We start from the raw sequence: 20583 nt of genomic DNA, 5'->3' as shown, positions 1-20583 counted from the left end.
GATGCTGAAGCCTGATGTGGAAACAGAGCTGTGTGACAGAGGAGAACACAGGGGACTTCACTCACCGATGTTACGACAGTGTAAAGCTAGCCTATATCACAAGGAGGCGTTCATACAGGACATGCTGCATTAAAAACAGCACAATGAAATAGAGCAGAATATGTTATTCAGTTAACTAAAAGAAGATTTGCATTACAGCTGTTGTGATTATTGACGAAAAGTGCAGATTACTGCTTTACCCACACTCTTTTATCTCAATTTTTTCCCGGTAAAGTGATAGTTCACCCAAAAATGAAAATTCTGTCATTAATGACTCACTCTCATGTCGTTCCAAAAAAGTAAGACCTTGTTCATCTTTGGAACACAAATTAAGATATTTTTGATGAAATCTGAGAGCTTTATGACCCTACATAGACTGTAACACAACTACTATGTTCAAAGCCCAGAAAGCTAGTAAATAGCAACTGTTGTGAACATGCATCAGAGACTGACACTGAAGAGAACAAATTGTTGAATTAAGTTATTTTTAGTTTCTTAACATTTCGGTTGAACCACTGATGTCCCATGGGCTATTTTAATTATGTCCTTTCTGGGCTTTGAACGTAGTAGTGTCTATAGAGGCTCTCAGATTGCATCAAAAATATCTTAATTTGTGTCCTGAAGATTGACAAACATTTTACGGGTTTGGAACGATATGAGGCTGAGTAATAAATGACAGAATTGTCATTTTTTTTGGGTGAACTACCCTTTAATGTGCTTTTTGTGGTAACACTTTACAATAATGTTCCATTTGTTAACAATGAAAATAATCCTAAAGCATTTATTAATAATAGTTCATTTGTTAATTTCAACATTTAAAAAGATCAAAGATCAAACCTGTATCTGTTAATATATTTAAAGGACCTACATGAACTAACAATGAACTAACAAGTTGAATTTTTATTAACTAATCTTAACAAATATAAAAAAACACTGTAACAAATGTATAGCCCATAATAATTATTAATGTTAGTTAACATATTAAAGGGACTTTATGGTAAAGTGTTACTATGTGTGCAGTTTAACACGTTGCAAATCACATGCTATGCATGCAATGGTAAATGATTTCAGTGTAATAACCCAATATATGCTGCAAATGTTCTATGCCACAAAGCTAGAATACTCCCAGTATAATACTGACATATAAATCAGTATAAGTGTAATGAGGTGTATAAAATTAAATTATAAAGTAACTGAAAAACTGTTCTGGTGTTATTTTGGACCTATAACAAATAATATTGCATGCACTTGTCTCACACAAAATATTATAATGTTAGTTAAATGTACAGTAATACATATCATTTAAATATATTTATCACTGATCAGAATTTACTTGTCATTAATAATAATTATTAAAATATCATAATAAATAATGAAAACCTATGATACAGAAAACCATGCGGCCCTACCGTCTAGCACATTTACGTTGAAAAACAAATAAGAAACAGCACAGAGGGATGCAAGAACACGTCCTGTGTAAACGGTGTAAACAGAGAGAGAGAAACTGAGACAAAGAAATGAGGTGGAAAGAGGCGGGGTGAATGTTTCCCTTGTATTCATGGGTGCCTTGTCCCTAAGGGGACTGTAAAAATAGCAATACTTAACATGGTCTATTTAACCATGAATGCCCTGAGATGAAGGCATATTAGACAGTTTCCCTAATCACTAGTGGCGATTCACACGACTAACTGTGTCCTGTGGGTGTCTCGTCCCTCACAAAGATCAGGGGAGGTGGGTGAACTCTGCAGTTTTTCTTCACAAGACCCCTCTGGATCTCACTGGCGATGCTGTTAGATGTTGACAATATTCCAAGACAAAAACCTGCTTTCATAACGACTCTGAGAGCCACTGGCATCTCATTAGAGTAAATCTTAGAACAAAGGGTTATGATTAAGTTGCAGTCACTGAGATTAAACAGAATGTTCTTCTTAAAATGAAAAAGGGTCATTTATATCTGGATAACCACGGCTGGAGGACTGTACAGCCACAGTTCTTGCTAAGTTACATCTGGCAAAGCATCAAGAAGACAAATTAGGATCATCAGAGAACACAAAAGTCTCTTCAAATGATACAAAGTCTCACAGCAATTGCAAGACATTGGACTGGAATAAGAAAAAGAGTGAAAAAGAATGAAAAATAATTTGTTATAAACAAATGGTACTTCTCTCTATCACACACACATTGTTTCACTTTCCCTCTCTTTCACTCACTCTCAGGACAGCTGAGCTGGATGCTCCCCAACTGAGTGGGGACAGATGGTGAGTGTTGGCAGGGAGAGTTAGACACTGAGAAACTGAAGCAGTCGAGGCAGAATGGGGTAAACCGCATCCCTCAATGAGAAACCTTCAACATGCACACATTTCATAGCCTAATCCCTTGGAGAGATAGATGACCTGATCATTTCAGAGCTGTCACAATGTTTTCAAATAATGCTGGCTAACATGTGAACCGATTTGGTATTTCACCAAACAAGACAAACGTATATATACAAAAGTGGGACGTCTGACTGAAATCGCTAAGGATGAAAAAGGAAAAATAGCAGAACCAAATAACCGTGTTAATCTGGATATCACATATGCATTTTTCCAATGATGTGAAAAGAACACTGCCATGAATGAATCCAACAGTTTCCTCTGTTAATCTCAGCTTCTCAGCCCAACACCACTGATGAATCTACAGCTTAAACGTACAGCACAACCAGTGTGGTCCGATTCTTAAACATACTATGGTTGAGTTAATTAAAAAAGCTGTTGGTAATTTGAAATGAAAAACAATCATTTTGGTGCATCACTGTTAAACTGCTTACGATTCTCATCTCTTGACACTTGATCTCTTGTTTCGAAGTGCATAACTGCATATTTACCTGATCTTTAACTAGTAAACACTGTCGAATCAGAAATGTAAATCAAGCACTCTTTATATCGCCATTACAAATATACTCAAAGATTCAAACTTTTCATTTCACATATTTATATCTCTTTAACTGCAACAACTGCTGAATGCAGCCCCTCAAAGTATTGAAATATTTAATAAGGCATAGTCATGCATAATAAAACGTAGAAGTATGTTTCTATATATTGTGTGCACAAGTGTGTTTAGGTTCAAAACTACTACTTTTCAGTGATATGCTTTTTACCGATTCAGTATGTTTAGCAAAACTGTTTTTTCCCATAATGTTAAAAATCAATGGGCCATTTTTCAAATCTCAAGACGTACCTCACCATGATCGATAAGCGTTTTTCAGACAGGGTGTGTGGTTTAGATGCACCAATAGCTCTGATGTTTATGATGTTACAGTTTTTACAACAGACTGGTTTTATAAAAGCTAAAAGCAAAAACAAAAGCAAAACTTTGATTTTAGATCATTTTGTAAGTGATCCGATATGACCCCATCTCTCGGTCGGCTACACTAATGCCTGCTTGCATTAAGAGGCTATGTCTTATCGACCAGCACGCATGGGACATAACTGAATTACAGAGAGAGAGAGGAGTAAACTAAAGGAGGGTGAAAGAGTAAAATAGAGGTCGTGTGCAGAAAGAAGCCTCGAACTCAGCAGACGCTGAATACTTTTGATTCACTTCATAAAGATTGCATGCATTCCTAAAGTGTTGCTTTCAAACCCATTGAAATGACACATAGTAGAAAGAATCCTTTAGGGGAATGTCTGTGAGTCTACAGAGGACAATAAAGCGTAATTTCTTTACATTTATCACACCAGTCGAAGCCGCAGGGGAAACGCAGAACTCCTTACTGCGTATCATGAGAAACCAAAGCCACACCAAACAAACAGCCATGGAAAACAAACAAATGCCCTCCTAATCCCTCCCACATACACATATGTGTGTACGCACACGCTCAGAGCCCCTCTACGCACCACCGTCTCCTCACGTGTCTCTAATTGAATCTGGATTACAATAGCTGAGATTGATTTGGAAAACAGAGCATGAAGACGCCAGCCACAATTAAATTACCAATGCATAGAGTGAGGTCGCTGCGCCGACCACAATCAACATGAGCAGACCTGTTGGGCTCATAAAGCAGGTGAGCAGGAGGCTGGGCGTTTTCTCCCCCTCAGAGGCCCATTAACAGCGTGAAATTAAAGAGAGGGGATCTAATTAACCCCAGCCAGGAGGGAATACAGCTGCCGGTCAGCAAGTTCAGCAGAGTGGATCACTCGGAGCGCTTTACATTTCTCTGTCAGTGTTTCTGGATGTTTGGCTCTGCCTTCCTATAAAGCTGAGATTTTTCTCTGCACAGACACAGCAATAAGAGTTTATAGCACTAAGGGCCAGACAAGGAGAGAAAAGAAGAGAGATTGACAACAGCCAGGGGCATCACGTTGTTATATATAAAAAAAAAGGTCAGGGACATGAAATGGTAACAGAGCACTTAGGGCTGTCACAATATCAGATTTTCACCACATGATTATTGTGGGAAAAAGAATTTACAATAATGATATAATTGTGTATATCTTTATAGAAATGTAATGATAAATAAATAATGCTATCAGTCAAATGTATCTATCTGTTTATTTCATCCATACTGGATTACAGTAATTCTTGATATCTGGGGCTGTCTAAGAACTTGCTTTCATGATCCTGCGTCTCACTAGAGTATGTTACGGGAGACAGATCACGCACGATCCACTGTCTGCACTCCTATTGGTAATCTCAAAATCACATCACTGCTCATTTGCATAACTTTGCCACATAGTAAACTCCACCTACAGACTCTTCATCAAGCAACTACAAATCAAATCATCGCTGCAATGGACAATTTAGGTTATAAAATAATTTGCAAGAAAAAATAACAGCAGACTGGTGCAATTGATTGGCGAGAGGGCAGCTAGGGATCTTGTGCCCTCCACAGTCTGATGAAGGCAGATGATGTCAGTGATCTCACTAAGGTCCTCTAGCAGCACCTGCAGCTGCTCTGTATGCAGAGTGTGCTGTCTACTTTCCAGAGTAAACAGCTGGTGGCCATGAGGAATATTTCACATTTGCTGCCTCCTAATTCGATCGGTTAGGAGCAGTTAAGAAAGACAAGGGTGTGATTTGGTTCACAGATTTAATATCTGGGACTGTCTAAGAACTTGCTTTCATGGATTCACTGGTGCAAAATGCAGTGGCCCAAAAGGAAATGTTCCAGTATCTCTCTGTTTAAGAAAAACAGCATATGCTGGTTAGGTATGTTTTCAAGCATGGCAGCTGATTTGAACTTGTTTGAGCTGGTCCTTAATTGGTCATAAGCTGGTTTTAGATGGCCCTGAGTTAGCTATAAATTGTTTGTTAACTGGTCCTGAGCAGGAGCTAGTTGCTTAAGGATTTGTTAATCGTTTTTAAAGGTTTACAATACATGGGCTTACTCAAGAATATATCTCTAGCATGTAACACCATCATTATGCTGCTAAACCTTTAAGATTGTCTCAGAGTTGCCTCTTAAATGTGCCAAAATCATGGTTTAAAACTAATGGAGATTATTCCTTTTCGGTGGCTGATTTCTGCAGACTGGGGTTTCTAACACCCCAATTTTTTTTACAGAATCCAAAGAAACTTTCACACACATCTTTGATTTTTTTCAACAGCAGTAGTAGCTACACACTGCGTCACTGTTGTCTTCTTTCTGTTTTATGATGGGTGACATCCACAGTTCAAGGGTTAGTTCACACAAAAATTCAAATTAGTCCATAAATTAATCCTCCTAGGTGTATATGACTTTATTCTTTCTGACGAATCCAGTCGGAGTTATATAAAATATTGTCTTTGATCTTTCAAGCTGTTTAATTCCAGTCAGAAGGTGTTGCATAAAAGAAGCTAAATAAAGCGCCCATCCATAAAAAAAAGTGTCTCACATGGTTCCAGGGGGGAAACAAAGTCCTCCTGTAGAGAATCAATGTGCTTTTGTTAGAAAATAACCATATTTAAAATGTTATAATCACTATAATCTAGCTTGCACTCACTGTTGTAAACAAACCAGTCTTGGGAGAATGACGTATGAGGTAAGCTATGTGCATGCACTGCTCAGAAGTGATGCACGCGGAAACGCAGCATACAGATTAACACAAAACAATGGTCAAGAATTAGAAGTACAGAACGAGGATTCGTAAAGAAGAATGTTCGAGCATTTTGATACAAGCCAAAGTAAGGAAACTTTGTTTCCTTTAATCCTGTAAACAAATGCTGGTTTTCATGAGACTCGCCGGTGCATGCACAGAGCTGACCTCATACGTCATCCTCCTGGAGCTACTTCTTCAGTTTGCAATAGCTGTGAGTTGTCCTAGATGCCTCAGCACGATGCGGCGCTGCACTTCTCATCCGGTGTGCGACACCCCAATTTTGTGACTCAACTAAGCATACTTATTACACAATGTTTTGTTTTTTCTCAATTATGTGCTTGGGACATATTTAAATTTGAATCTCTGCATCATCCACTGTTGGTCACAGATTTTTGTCAAATCAGTTACTATTTGGGGTTTTTGCATAAAAGGTATTACAGTTGAACATGTTTCTGAGAGAATGTGTTCTGTTCACTTTTTTTTTATTTCTTTTTTTTATAGCAATTTTCAGCCATTAAATCTGACCATTCTGAGGCCTCAATAACCATAGCTTTCTCACAAAACACCAGTTATGTGGCGCTGCAATGCCCAACTAATGTTAACACAAAATAATTTGCAAGGAAAAATAAAAGCAGACTGATACAATTGATTGGCGAGAGGGCAGCAAGGGATCTTGTGCCCTCCACAGTCTGATGAAGGCAGATGATGTCAGTGATCTCACTAAGGTCCTCTAGCAGCACCTGCAGCTGCTCTGTATGCAGAGTGTGCTGTCTACTTTCCAGAGTAAACAGCTGGTGGCCATGAGGAATATTTCACATTTGCTGCCTCCTAATTCGATCAATTAGGAGCAGTTAAGAAAGAGAAGCGTGTGATTTGGTTCAGATATTTTGCAGCTAAACACAGCTCTAATCCCCTACCATCACAGCAGAGAGATAAGAAGAGAGAGGAAGACTGCTTTCTAGACTGTGCTATACATTCAAAACTAAGATTACAATCTCATTATTCCATATGGAAACTTAACTGCAAAAAGATGGCAACTGTTAGAAGTACAATAAATAAATACAAATATATATACGTATATTTATGGCCAGTGTGAAAGACGCTCGAGAGAGTTGAGGCATTTGTTGCTGCATCTTCATGGAAGTTTATCATTTGCAGGTGTTTTGAAAGTTGTGACATTTGCCAAGTATGGTAACCCATACTCAGAATTGGTGCTCTGCATTTAACCCAACCAAGTGCAGCAGTGAACACACAAACACACCGTGAACACACACCCGGAGCAGTGCACAGCTATTTTTTTCAGCCCCCGGAGCACAATTGGGGATTCAGTGCCTTGCTCAAGGGCACTTCAGCCATAGGTATTGAGGGTGGAAGAGGGTGCTGTTCCTTCACTCACCTCCACCTATAACTCCTGCCAGCACTGAGACTCAAATCTGTGACCTTCGGGTTATAAGTCCAGCTCTCTAACCATTGGGCCACAGCTGCCCCCAGTGTGGCAGGCGTACCCAGGCTCAAGCCTAGCCAATCCAAACATTCAAAAACTCGAAGATGTGATCCATGAGCACAGCGCGCACACAGAGCTGCATCTCTAGTAATGTAGGAGCCCCGAGTTGAGCTTCTCTATGGACAAATACAGAAAAAGGTATTTCAAAATACGCCTTGCTGCATATCCTTAAAAACAAAAATGGTTATGTTTTAAGATAACTTTTTTAACACATACAAACCTAAAGCATTGTTTAATTGTTTAATCTTTGTTCTATTTATTTATCTGTGCAATTGTGTGTAATTTGTTCATTTGTTCTTATTTATGTTTGAGCTTTTTCCCCTGTTATATTAGACTTGTGGTTTTTGCTCTGCTATTGAAATTGGGAATTGAATTGAAGATTGTAAAATGTAACTTGTTTCAAAAAAGTTTTGGTGTCATATAAGCTTACTTATTACAATTCAAGATAACATAAGTCAAAACAATGATAACAGCTATTTCACTATGACCAGTGAAAATGTGAACCACTGCCCCAACAAGGCAGTAGAAATATCCTTAGTGTTGAGAAATATTCTTACCATATAAAAATCGATTTTGTCAGTTTTTAGGGAGGGTTTGATCACCCACCCATAACAAATCTTGTTATATACACTAAATACTCCATTTTAAACTAATATGGATTGATTATGCTCTTCTCATTCTGTCTCATTTAAAAAAAATGTATTCTTCATAATGCTGTGCTAACCCTGCAACAGTAATGCAAATTACAGATTCTTTTTCTATTGCCTTTGAAATGCTTAAAACCCAAACAAACACAATTAATCTGTCTGGACTTGGTTTCACAGTTTCCATAATGCAGCTCACTCACCCAGAGGCACTGCTGAATTTGCAGCAGGTGTGAGTGCAGACAGACAGCAGCACTGATTGTGTGGCCACGCTGGAGGACACATATACACACATCCTGACAACTCAACAACAAACACAACCAGCCTTTCTAGCCATGAACAGCTAATGAGTTCTAAAGATCCTTGGGAATTTCACTCAGTTATTAAAACCCTCAGCAACAACAAAACATGGCGCAGGAGCGGTGCTGAAACACTGTTTTTATGAATTTACTTTGGCTGGGGAATTCAGCTTCCAATCTGCCAGGAGTACCAGCTCACTAACCAGAAATGTGGTATTAATCCATCTTAAACACTAGACGTCTCTTCCAAGTAATACAGAATGTGCTCTGTGTAATATTTACAAGTTGCACAACAACTACGGCTGTTGATTGGTTTGGGTAGGATATCAGGGGTGGATGGACTCTGGAGTAGTGACTTGTCCGGAGTCCCTTTCTCTGAGAGAGCTGAAGAGCACCTGACTGAAGTAAAAGACCCTGCAGTGAGCGTCCACGTGTGTATATTTGTGTGCAGCGAGGGCAGACTTTACAAAGTGAAGAGCACTCAAGCAGGTCCTCCTCATTCCCTCCGTCTCGTCTTGCATCTGCCAGTCCTTATTGGCTGTTAGATTACCACACACTCTTTTGTTCTCTCTTAAATGGTACTGGCAGCCTGCTCTGCAAACTCTTAGCCGCCCTACATGCTCAACAATGCATTTCAACATCCGTTTCTGGCACAGTATCCCTCTGTCTTCCTCATTGTCTCCCGTGATCCATGCATGCATAAATACTTTAACCTACCACATGTATTTAATATATTATCAGCACTGAGTAAAATGTAATTCCAGGACTAGTGGGGATGCAGCCTTTTTAATAAGTAATCTGGCTGTATGTTTTTAACTAAATCCGTCAAAACCATGATTTTATACATAAAGCATTGCTAAAGAGCGATTGGACTCCAAGCATAGTCAGATCAGCTAAAACATTTTGTGTTATAGTCTTGATGTGCACTGATTAAATATTACTGCAATATTAATTTACAGGCCAATGATAATTTGGAAATTAGATTAGGTTCCTATGTTATCTGTTCATATCTGATCATATTAAGCTATTAACATTTTTACAAAAATAGTTGATTCAGAGCCATCAACCATGTGACACAATTCAATATATGACAGCCACTGTGAAACAACTAATTGTTAAATTTACTGAAAATACACTGGAAGCTTTTGCTGACAGAACTTTACAAATAATAATAATAATAATAATAAATAAATGCAATGACAATGTCAAAAGTACTACAGGAGCCATTTTGGTGATTGTATAATTAAAAAAGACACTTACTGTGTGTATATAATTAAATATAATGATAAATGAAAATACCAACCTATTTGTTTGTTACTGGTGGTATATCGAAGGGTCACATGACTTGCTCATAAAACCTGTCTCTACAGCAACTATGAAACAATCCTGAAATAATGCTTGTTATTAAAATTTGGAAAGTAATTTTTTTTTTTTTTTATCTGATTGTTAATGCAAATATTGTTGAAATGCCCTTTTAATAAGGCAACTGACTTCCAAAACAATGCTATATCAATATTTGAATGCAAATACTGCCATGTTAAAAAAAAAAAACATGTAAAAGGCCTAAATATGGTTAACTGCAAGTTACCTTACATGTATTTCTTTTTTTTTTTACTGTTAAAAAGTCGTGTTAAAAGTAAAAGTGACAAAGTATGAATTTCTTTTAATCATAGGAGAATAGGGTGGTTATGGGGAAACCATTATTTAAATAAGAAAATGTTTAGAGTATGAAACAGCTTACGTCACAACAGTTGAGATGTAAATATCACTAGACATGACGTAGCTTGATAAATGTTTGTCTCTAAGCAGATCAGATTTGCTGTAATGGTCCTGGAACGTCTGTTAACAAGCAGATTCGTGACAATTCAGCTTTCGTCTGACAGGTGGCCTATAGGTCAGTGATGGGCACGATCTGAGCCAAAGCACTGTCGCTCACAAACACTGTTGCAAAAATATCGTTTTTAAAGGTGTTACAAAAGCTACAAAAAAATAATAATATTTCTGCTGTCACATCTGCGTCAACGATATAAACCGGTGTCTCCGCAGTCTCGCCACAAGCTAATCTATAACTTGTGAAATGATTTTCCCCCTTTCTAACTGTTGCGCTGAAATGTGACTCTCCGTCTTATAACGCACCTCGCAGATAAATGAACGCCAGAGTCTCGCTGTTTTGTTTGAGCTGCAGGTATACTTTTCTTTATCTTACAAGTTTCTGTAAGACAATAGAAAGGCATGACTGCAACCATACAAGTGTCTTCGTATTCTTGACTTGAATTGATCCAAAATGCGTTTTGGGTGTTTATCTCATCAGTTAAACCCGCCAGAGTCTGAATTATTCTAATTAGAAGCAAAAGCGCTCAGCGTTACTTCTGCAGCGCAATTGAGACAAAATGTGACACAAAGATTTACAACGAACAGTATTTCACGCGAGGAGAAAAAAAAACTATCGTCAGGGTGTACTTCAGAAGTGGGAGAGATATTAAATATGAGCAAAAGACCGTGTATATACAATAAAGGGATGGAGACAAGAAAGATTAACTGCAATAAGGAGTTGCCTTACCTCCTCTGACATCAAAATTGCGTGCCGCAGGGCACTGAAAAAGAGCGACGTTGATTTCCAAAAAAAGATCCTATACGAAAAAAGCGTCTGATCAAATTGAAGCAAAATTCCAGCTTGCAGCTCTGTGACAAGAAAATGTCATTCTCAGTTCGTGCATTACATAACCTCTACTTAACCGTCCACAAAATGATTTGTCTTCAGCCAATTACATTACGAGCCGAAACTCAGTGCTAACTGAGTCTTTTACGTATTCTGACAATCGAATTGTTCATTTAGACCAAGAAATTACATCTGTATCCCCATATCCTTAAAATCCAAGTCATCGCCGTTATCCGATGATGTCCTTTCCATTTTTTCCGATGGTGTCTACTCCTCAAGTTTAAGACACGATAATGCAACCGATTTGTCTGAAAGGGAAATAGGATTCGGTACGAATTACCTCCGTATGCTAGTTTAACTTATTGGTCCTTCCTATTACTTCTCGAAATGGGAATTTCATTCCCAAAGGTGCAGAAATCTTCCCAAATCCTTTTCCACACTGCGCATATATTCCCAAAGAAAAAAGAAAAACCGGTTTCGTCGCGAGGTTTGGTGGAAGGGAGCGAGTTGCATCGCTTTCCTTCAGTCTTCTTGCTTCAGGAGCTCGGGGATGTTTCTAATTTATATGCACGCTCAATAATCCACATAAAACGCCGAGTATCCTCAATTCCGAACCTTATGGGTCGAAACTCATATTTTATTATTCAACTATCAACTTCGGTAGCCCGCAGCGTGATCACAGTGCTCCAGCAGGTGAATTCGCATTGCCTCACGCTCGCTGAACTGCGGAGAACAACTCCAACTGAGCGAGGCGGATGTGAGCGCGCACTGACGCGCCTGACGCTGGCGAGTTCAGGGTCCCTTTCACCTGCGTCTCACGAGACGGGGCATGTTCGGTGCACACACACGAATGATTTGCTCTCGGGCAGTGTGTACCTGCAACTCCCTTTTTCTCCTGTGCCACTGCCATGTCTAAAAGAATCTACAGGAGAAAATGTGCGAAAAAACACTATTACCACAAAACAATGTGACCGCGTGCGGGGGAAACGCGTTTGACGAATCTTAAAACAGGCATTGGAGTGTTGTGCCACGCCGTTGTGACATTATTGTGTGCGAGAACGTCCTATATACAAGTGCGAAACGAACGTAGAGTATTGAGCGCATGTAGCTCATAAAATGGGTTGTTATCCATTTTTATTATTTATGTAACGCGCATGCATGAGTCTTTGGAATGAAGAAACACTGTACCGATCGCTGTGTAAAATGTATTCTCTCTTGCGACTGGCTAATCAAAATCAATGCGAGAAAACGGTCAGTAGTAATATATAACAGCCGTTTGGAGGAACATAATTTGGCCATTATGGTGTAAAACAGACTGATCTTATGCGGTGCACAAACACGTGGATTTATTGTACTAGACAGTGAAGGCGTCTTTACGCAGCAATGCCATGCAAATGCTGCATCTGAAGTGGCTTACATTTCAAGAAAAAGAGCACTTAGAAAGTTTAATGTTGCATTACTCATTTACATAGGAATTACAGCAGAAGTAAGGGTTATGAAATGAATGTTTTAAATATGAAATGAGCAAAGAAAGGCTTAAGGCTGCTATAATGCTGCATGTTCAACTTAGCTGTGTCAAGACTGCTTTAGATAAATTGCCATTTTATATTTCTCTCCATTAGTTTAACCAGTGAGGCTACTCAGTGCATTTGCCTACTTTGCACAAGTTGTTGCTTACTGCTTCAGCACCATGGACAGAGAGCAAATGGCGCTGTCCGTGGTGCTGCACACATACAACATATTTCTGATGCCAGGGCACGTGCGATAAACCGGTAGCGGCTGATAATGTGGTTAGAAGCTCTTAGTTATACCTTAACTGCAAATAAATCATTTTAACCATTTACATCAAAGCAGTGTATAATTGAGCATGCAATCCCTATCCTCATTGCAGAAAATAAATCATGCTTTTTGAAATAAAAATAAATGTCTGGTTTGCACAATTAAAAAGGAGACATCGCATGGCAGCTCTTGATTCTATTACACACAGCACCATGGATTAAGCGGATCCTTTCAAAACCACTGCTGCCATTCTTTATAAATTCATTCCAGAATGACAACACAGGCAAGGAATATTGACAGGAAAGCCAGTGGTAAGCTCTACAGACTAATTCAAGCGACAAGGCAAGATCTCTCTAGACGGCCTTACCTTTGGGACACTAGAAGTAATTTCTGCTAAATCTTGAAAGACGTAATCAACCATGACCTGGAGGTGCACGCTTGGAGTCACACACCGAAGAGTGATTACTGGATCTGCAGAGAGGGCAAAGCATGTCCAGGCCTCAGTAGATTCAGTGCTATACACACATTATACAAAGGACAGAGCTATCTTTTAGCATACAAAGGCACTACAAATTTAAGTGTGTAACCACAAGTGACAAAAAGCAGAACTGCAAAAACTTTTTTAAACTGGTAGAATTATTAAACATGCAAATTTTACAAACTTCATCTTCAACATTCCCTAGACAATAAAATACATTGGCATTGAATATAAAATATAATAATAATAATAATAATAATAATAATAATAATAATAAAAACTTTAATTAAAATTGGTAACAAATAATTTTAAGATGTATTTTGGGTCCCCTGAAAGCTTGAGGTCCCCTAGTGGGAACCATGAGAACCACTGCCTTGAAGTATACATATTAAGAGCAGTTAAAGAATTTTGATGGATTTAAATGATGGAATATAGGCCCCATTACAATCCCTTCAGGATAAATAAAGATTAATTTAAGTGTGTGGATTTGGTATTATCCGCTTATTTCAAAAATGAAAATAAACCACTTGTTTCTTGTGTAGTTCCTTCTGTGGTCTTTTAAAAGCCAATCTTTCAAGGTTCACTGGACTTGCAATTCCCTAAAATAGTAAAACAGGTAAAAATAGGTAAAAAGTCTCTGCTTGTCGTCGACTAGGCAACCCCTGTGCTAAACAGGGTACCAGCGCTAGAGCCAAGCTATAAGCCTTCATGAAATATTCACAGCAAAGGGGCGTCTACAGCTGTTCTCTTTTTGTTCAGAGAACAAACCAAACAATGCGTCTATTTTTGGGTTCTATTCCCACTCTCTGCACTGTCTTTAATCGTCCATCATAAGAGACAGTAAGCCAGAGCTCACACATCTACCAACCCACTATCAAATGGTGCTACCTAACATCTCTGCCAAAAGTAGATTCAAATGCCACAGTCAGCTGATCCCCATCACCCTAATGCAAAAGAAGAGTAAGCGTTGCGCAGATGCTGTTGCCAGAAAGAGAGTGGAGCACTCCTACATCCTGCTAAAAATGGGGAGTAATCACATTACACAACTGTAGTCCTTGCCTATAACACTAGATGTTATTCAATACACTGTCACAAATAAAAGAAACATTCATTATCGTTAGTTCATGCTGTAACAGTTTATTTTTTACAGCATTTATCAACTTATTCTAAATATCGTACAGACATATGTCTGAACAATTATTTATATTTAATGACATTCTCAGTAATTTCAGCAAATTAATCGGCAAATTAATAAATTAATGCTCTCCCTTCTCATTCTTCATAAAGGTTTTGCATGTGTCCTCATAAATCTGGCTATTATCTAACCCCATTATAAAATGGACTTCACAGCCTGTTAAAAGTCATTAAAATGTATATAAGTATGAGCTATAACTGTCTATTTTCAAACTTACTAATAATACATTTAATGATGAGATCAACATTGGTATACATTTTTCCAGGCATGCTCCCTGATGCATCATATTAATTGTCCAATCAGAGTTTGTCTCAATTGACAGCGATAAAAACTCCACTGAGACGACGAATTACCCCCTCCATCTATTGACAGACATACACAAACAAAAATAAGTGGAGGAATGTGAAATCTGGCAGGCCACCAACACCACTAGTAGATTTTGAAACTCACTCAAGTTGAACGAACCCAGCTTGCATTCTACCCCTGCAGAGATATTGAGGAGAGTGCTGATTGGTGTTCATTCCCCTAAACAGACCTGTCTTTTCCCACCCGTTCCCTGCCCCGCACACATCCCATCGGACTCTGAAGGGAAAGTAAACAGAGAGTAGTTTGATCTTCCATTACGGCCGTAATTCTATTATGGCTATTTACGGTATCGATTCTCCAGTGGAGTAGAGAGGAACAAGTCACCCAGGCTGTACAGGAGGGCCACCGAGGAGAGGCGGAATAAAAAGTCAGCCGTCGCTAACCCCAAGTGACACAAATTACTCTGAGTGACATGAGCATTCTCTAAACTCAGTGGGGAACGATGATGTGGCATTGATTAGAATTATTCAAATGTCACTCCTGTCTTCTGAAGGGTAGAATGTGAGATGGCAATGCGATTTTTCACAGCGCTTCGTCTTTTTGAAGATGAGACAACAAAATTAGCAGCACTCTTCTCTTCTTGTCCAAACCTGCCCTGCAGTCACAAAGTGCTTTAGGGAAATACAGCAGGTTGCCAACTATTCTGCTTTCATCCTAGTTGTTACTTAAACTTGTTTTATAATCAAAATTAAAATGACAAAGTGGCAGTTGTAGAGCCACTGCCTTAGGCAGTTCAGCACAGTAGGCAGGGAATCAGGAAAGATTGTATTACGCCTCCAGGAAAAGACAGAAAGGTTGTGAGGTGGCAGCAGCACCTCGGACTCCCTGAAGACAAAACAAGACCCCCATGAGAAGTTTCGAGATGAATCGCTACAAACACACTCGCACACACAGATAATACAAAGTCTCTCACATACACAAACACTTCAAGGGGACTTTACTGCACCTGGGTGGCCAGACAAAGATGACAAGGTGCTTATCAGCTCGAACCGGGTAGGTCAAAAGGTACCAGAGCGAGTAAGCGACAAGATGAGAGAAATACAGAAAAGGAGAGAGTTAGAAGAGGAAAGTGAGAGACAGAGCAGGTGTGTGTGAAAGAGAGAGAGAGTCTGGGGTTACCCACCACTGCTCTCAAGGGCGAGAGTTCCCTCATGCACGCTACTGATAAAATGAAACCTTGACAACAGAAAGTGCAGATACGTTTGGTGTAAAATACAGTTTTAAAATGTTCTGATTTCATACGTCAAGAGCTATACCGAAGTGTCAGTTTATTCCGAGCTCTATATTAATCCCAACAGAATCTTATTAGTATGGCAGTGGTTTTCAACTGGTGGGTCATTTCAAGGATCTACAATATTTTGTGAGATGGAAAAACGCAATGTAAATAATGAAACCAACCATATAACTGTAAAAAATAGACTTATTAGCCTTAATAGGAAGGAGAAAAAACTCTCCATATCTTCTGTTGATGTTAAAGACCATGTATCCACCGTCTGCTCTGATTGGCCAACTGACCCAGTGCATTGTGATTGGCTGAACACCGCAAGCACTCATCAGAAATGTAATGCCCCTTTCCATAATCACGAGCTTCAGTTAATAATGTCCTTAGTTTTACCGTCAGTTCAAGCCTGAAAGAGGAACAGAGTCGCGTGACAGACACAGTGATGAAGCTCGTATGTGTTTGCAGTACAGAAGCCATGGACAGTTAAGACAGCTGACTCCACTGTGTGACCCTGTCTCTCTCTCTCTCTCTCTCTCTGGCGCTTTTGAATCAGCTACTGGAAGTATGTTTTGTCATTAGTTGAAGTATTTGCTATTGAATGTTCAAATGCAGAGTTTTGCGTATTGCGTGTATGTGTGTTTGCGCGTGTGTGTGTCAGAGAGAGAATCTCTCTCTTCCAGTAGCTGATTCAGAAGGGCCAGATTGTCCTAGCAAAGTCAGAATTACCTCCTCTCCTAGGTTCACGAAACTGTCATCTATAAAATGTGTTGCTGTTCTGTTGTAAGTAATCTTAAAGATTCCTAAATGCATCACTTTCAGAAGGTCAAATAAAGTGGTTTTGCTCTCGTCTAGATACACACAGCATCTCCCTGACATGGCTGCTTCAACACTAACTGTGGTTACTGAAACCACGGCTTCTTTCTTTGCATAAACATTCGGGTGGTATTTTGCTAATTTTTCCATAGACATGTGGGGGCGGGTTTGAATGAGCCATCTTAGGGCAGTGTTGACGAGTCTTTACTTTTATAAAGAATATCTCTTTGGATTTTTGAGACTTTAGTCTTTGCTACTTCACAGATCGTTTTCATGCACCAGAGCTTGTAACACTCCAAAGAGAAAGGAAAAATGTAAATCGCATCATATGACCCCTTTAATAATATAGAAAATCACTGGATATATGCAGTACATATAATATTAATAAAGTTTGATGTTTGAATGTAAAAGAACATTTTGTTTACTTGCACCAAACAACTTGGGACTGTATCGGATCATCACTTGATCCCCCGAAGCAAGACCAGTTGAGATTAATGTGGAATAAACAATGAGATTATTGATCCATAACCACAATCAAGTAGAATTATAACACCATGACTCTCTATTACAGTCCTAGTGATATTTTGCAACAAACTGATTGCCATTATATGAGCTTTTCCAGTCTGCAACAGGGAATTGTTGCATATATGAAAACAATATTAAGTAGTTAACTAGGCAAGGGTAAATATTTTAGTATTACTGTCTTAAAGCCAATAAATACGTCAATAAAAACACTGGATTCCATGTAAACACAGCATTGTGTTTGGATGTGGTTGCACACACAGTCACATCCAGGTATTCTCATGAATTTCTCTGCCTTTAGGCAGTGCTCTCTCTCTCTCTCTAAAGCACAAAGCTATATAAACAGACTTTCATTACCTTTCATTTTCTGTCTGGGTCAATGAGCAGCTGCGGTCTGATGCACTAGTACCCAATAAAAACTGGTACTGAATGAGACCACCAGGACCCCTCCAACTGACTCATGCCGACGTACTGTTGCATATTACTTTAACACTAGCCTCCCAAATGATCCACCATGAACAGAAATGACAACAAAAGATTTAAAGCCAGATAGTGAGAACTTAATTGCTCATATGAAAAGATTTACAAACTAAGCTGTGCATTAGAAATACTGAATTAGAGATTCAGTTATCTGATGGACTTAATTCAGACAATGCAAGGCAGTATGCTTGAGTGCAAGCATAAAGAGCTTTAAAATTAAAATACATTTCACTTGTATAAAGCTTTGCTGCATTTGACATGCTCATTTTAACTCACCAGTGCTCAATTTGGCCTGTAATGGATTAGATGGAATGCCAGCAGGAGACATTAAAATGAGCTTTAGTTGTTGTAGGTCTAATCTCATTGCATATTAATATTAAAGGCTACTGGGATCCTTGGCCAAGCATCCTATAGAGAGGAAATGATTTAATCACAGACTGCTGTTCTCCACAGAGTCTCACACTGTGCGTATATGTGTGTGACACTGAAAGCGAGTGCAGAAGGGGAACAGTAAGGGCTGGTTTGAGAGAGCTGAAGGTCATATCAGAAGAGGAGCTCCGTGCACAGCTGCAGGGGTTATCGCACTGAGAGTGAGAGTGGCAGCAGGGAGCACGTCTTTACACATTTAAAGCCACCTCAATGGCACCAGTAGGGAGGAAGGTCAGCGGGGCCGAAAACGCATAAACATGCACATAGAAATGGAACAGGCATGCAAATAAATTTGTAGGTGATTTTAAATGTAACAGACACAGTTGCATCCTCACAAAAAGGATTTCCAAGATAAAACTATTTGTGGAGAGAATTTGTGGAAGCGTCACATATAAACCCAGGACACATTGTGGTAAACACACTATAAATCTATAAAGAGCAAGACTACACCTAATGCTGTAATGACACTGACTATCTCTGTTATGAAAACATCAACAACAACTATTCTCCAGATACAAATAATCATGACTGGTACAGTGAATCATCCGGCATCTCATTTATATCCTGATCAGGTCAGAAACATGTTTGGATTCACTACTCTCTATTCCTTGAGAATGCTATCATACTGTATGATTGTGTAGACATTCAGCAAAAAAAATAAAAACTCAAACACATTCACATTCATGCCCTCATAAACAGAGGTTGTGCTACAAATAATCATTATCTGTCATTTTGATAGACTGGGTTGTAAGTTTTCCTTCATGCCGCACTTCTATCTGTCAGTAAAATATGGTAATGCTTGCTATTTAGAGTGTCATCATCACAAGAACTGCTGTGACAAGAGCTCTTTCAGTCTTAAGTCAGTGTGAGTTCTTTGACTTCACAATACACAAGATACCTCATTTATCACTGTGAGTGTTAGTCATTTTAACAGAAAAAAACCCTGCATGTTACCTTATCATATACTGCAGATAATAACATAAACTGACATACTGTTCAAAAGTTTGGGTCAGTGTCAGTTATGACAGGTTATCATTTTTTTTACTAAACAATGACACATTATATGAAAAAGATAAGGCATTTATAATGTAACAAATATTTTATTATTTCAAATTAATGCCATTTCTTTCATTTTTATATTCATCAAAGAATCCAGTTTCTACAAAAATATTAAACAGCAAACCATTTTTTATATTCATAATAATATATAAATTATATAATCTATTAAAGCACCAAATCAGCATATTAGAATGATTTCTGAAGAACCTTGTGACACCGAAGACGAGTAATGACTGAAGAAAATTCTAATTTGCCAAAGGAATACATTTCTTTAAAAAAACATATTAAAATAGAAAAGAAAAAAAAAACATTTTAAATTGCAAAATTTCACAATATTACAGCATTTCTACAGCATTTTGATCAAATAAATGTAAGCTTTGTGAGCACAAGAGACTTGTTCCAAAAACTCATCCAAACCTTAAACTTTTGACAGGTATTTTATTTTATTTTATATAAGATAATACACCTAATTTAACTAAGAATTTCTTTTTTTTATTAAAAGAATATTAATTGTATTTATATTTAACAAGGAAATATATATACACTTGACATATTTTCAAAATGTGCTTTTATAAGTATGAATTGTTAAAAAAAATAAAGCATTTCCACAATTGCCGGAACATTATTTTTTAAGGTAAGTTCATTTAAATATAAAGCATATTATAGTGCAGTGATCCTCAAATCTGGCTCGCGAGATCCACTTTCCTGCGAAGTTTAGCTCTAACCCTAATAAAACACGCATGAGTTTGCTAATCAGTGTCTTCAGGATCATTAGAAAATCACAGGCAGGTGTGTTTAATTAGAGTCGGAGCTAAACTCGGCGGGAAACTGGATCTCGCGAGCCAGATTTGAGGATCACTGTTATAGTGTTTCAAAATGGCATGCATTTTGAAATATCCATCACTGTTTATAAAGCAAGCCATAAAAGCCACTTGTGAGTGTGATACAAGCTCATACACACCAGTCTAATATACACAGTCTCCTATGTTCAAAAGAAACACACTCACAATCAGCCAATACACAGCAGCAGCCTGATACT

At 38.4% G+C, this 20583-nt stretch overlaps 1 protein-coding gene across 1 annotated transcript in view; it reads right to left on the bottom strand.

Annotated features, from left to right (window-relative positions):
• The window catches only part of cacna1ia (calcium voltage-gated channel subunit alpha1 Ia), a 186791-nt gene extending 174837 nt beyond the window's left edge, over positions 1 to 11954 (bottom strand). Inside the window, exon 1 of the mRNA XM_026208214.1 lies at positions 11103 to 11954. The gene's annotated coding sequence lies outside the window, so the exon portion shown is untranslated. The remainder of the gene's footprint in view (positions 1 to 11102) is intronic.
• Positions 11955 to 20583: the final 8629 nt, after the last annotated feature.

The sequence above is a fragment of the Carassius auratus genome, chromosome 28, assembly GCF_003368295.1.
Source record: "Carassius auratus strain Wakin chromosome 28, ASM336829v1, whole genome shotgun sequence".
Classification (NCBI taxonomy): domain Eukaryota; kingdom Metazoa; phylum Chordata; class Actinopteri; order Cypriniformes; family Cyprinidae; genus Carassius; species Carassius auratus.
The sequence above is the reverse complement of the archived record's forward strand: the minus strand, read 5'-3'. Positions and strand labels throughout refer to the sequence as shown.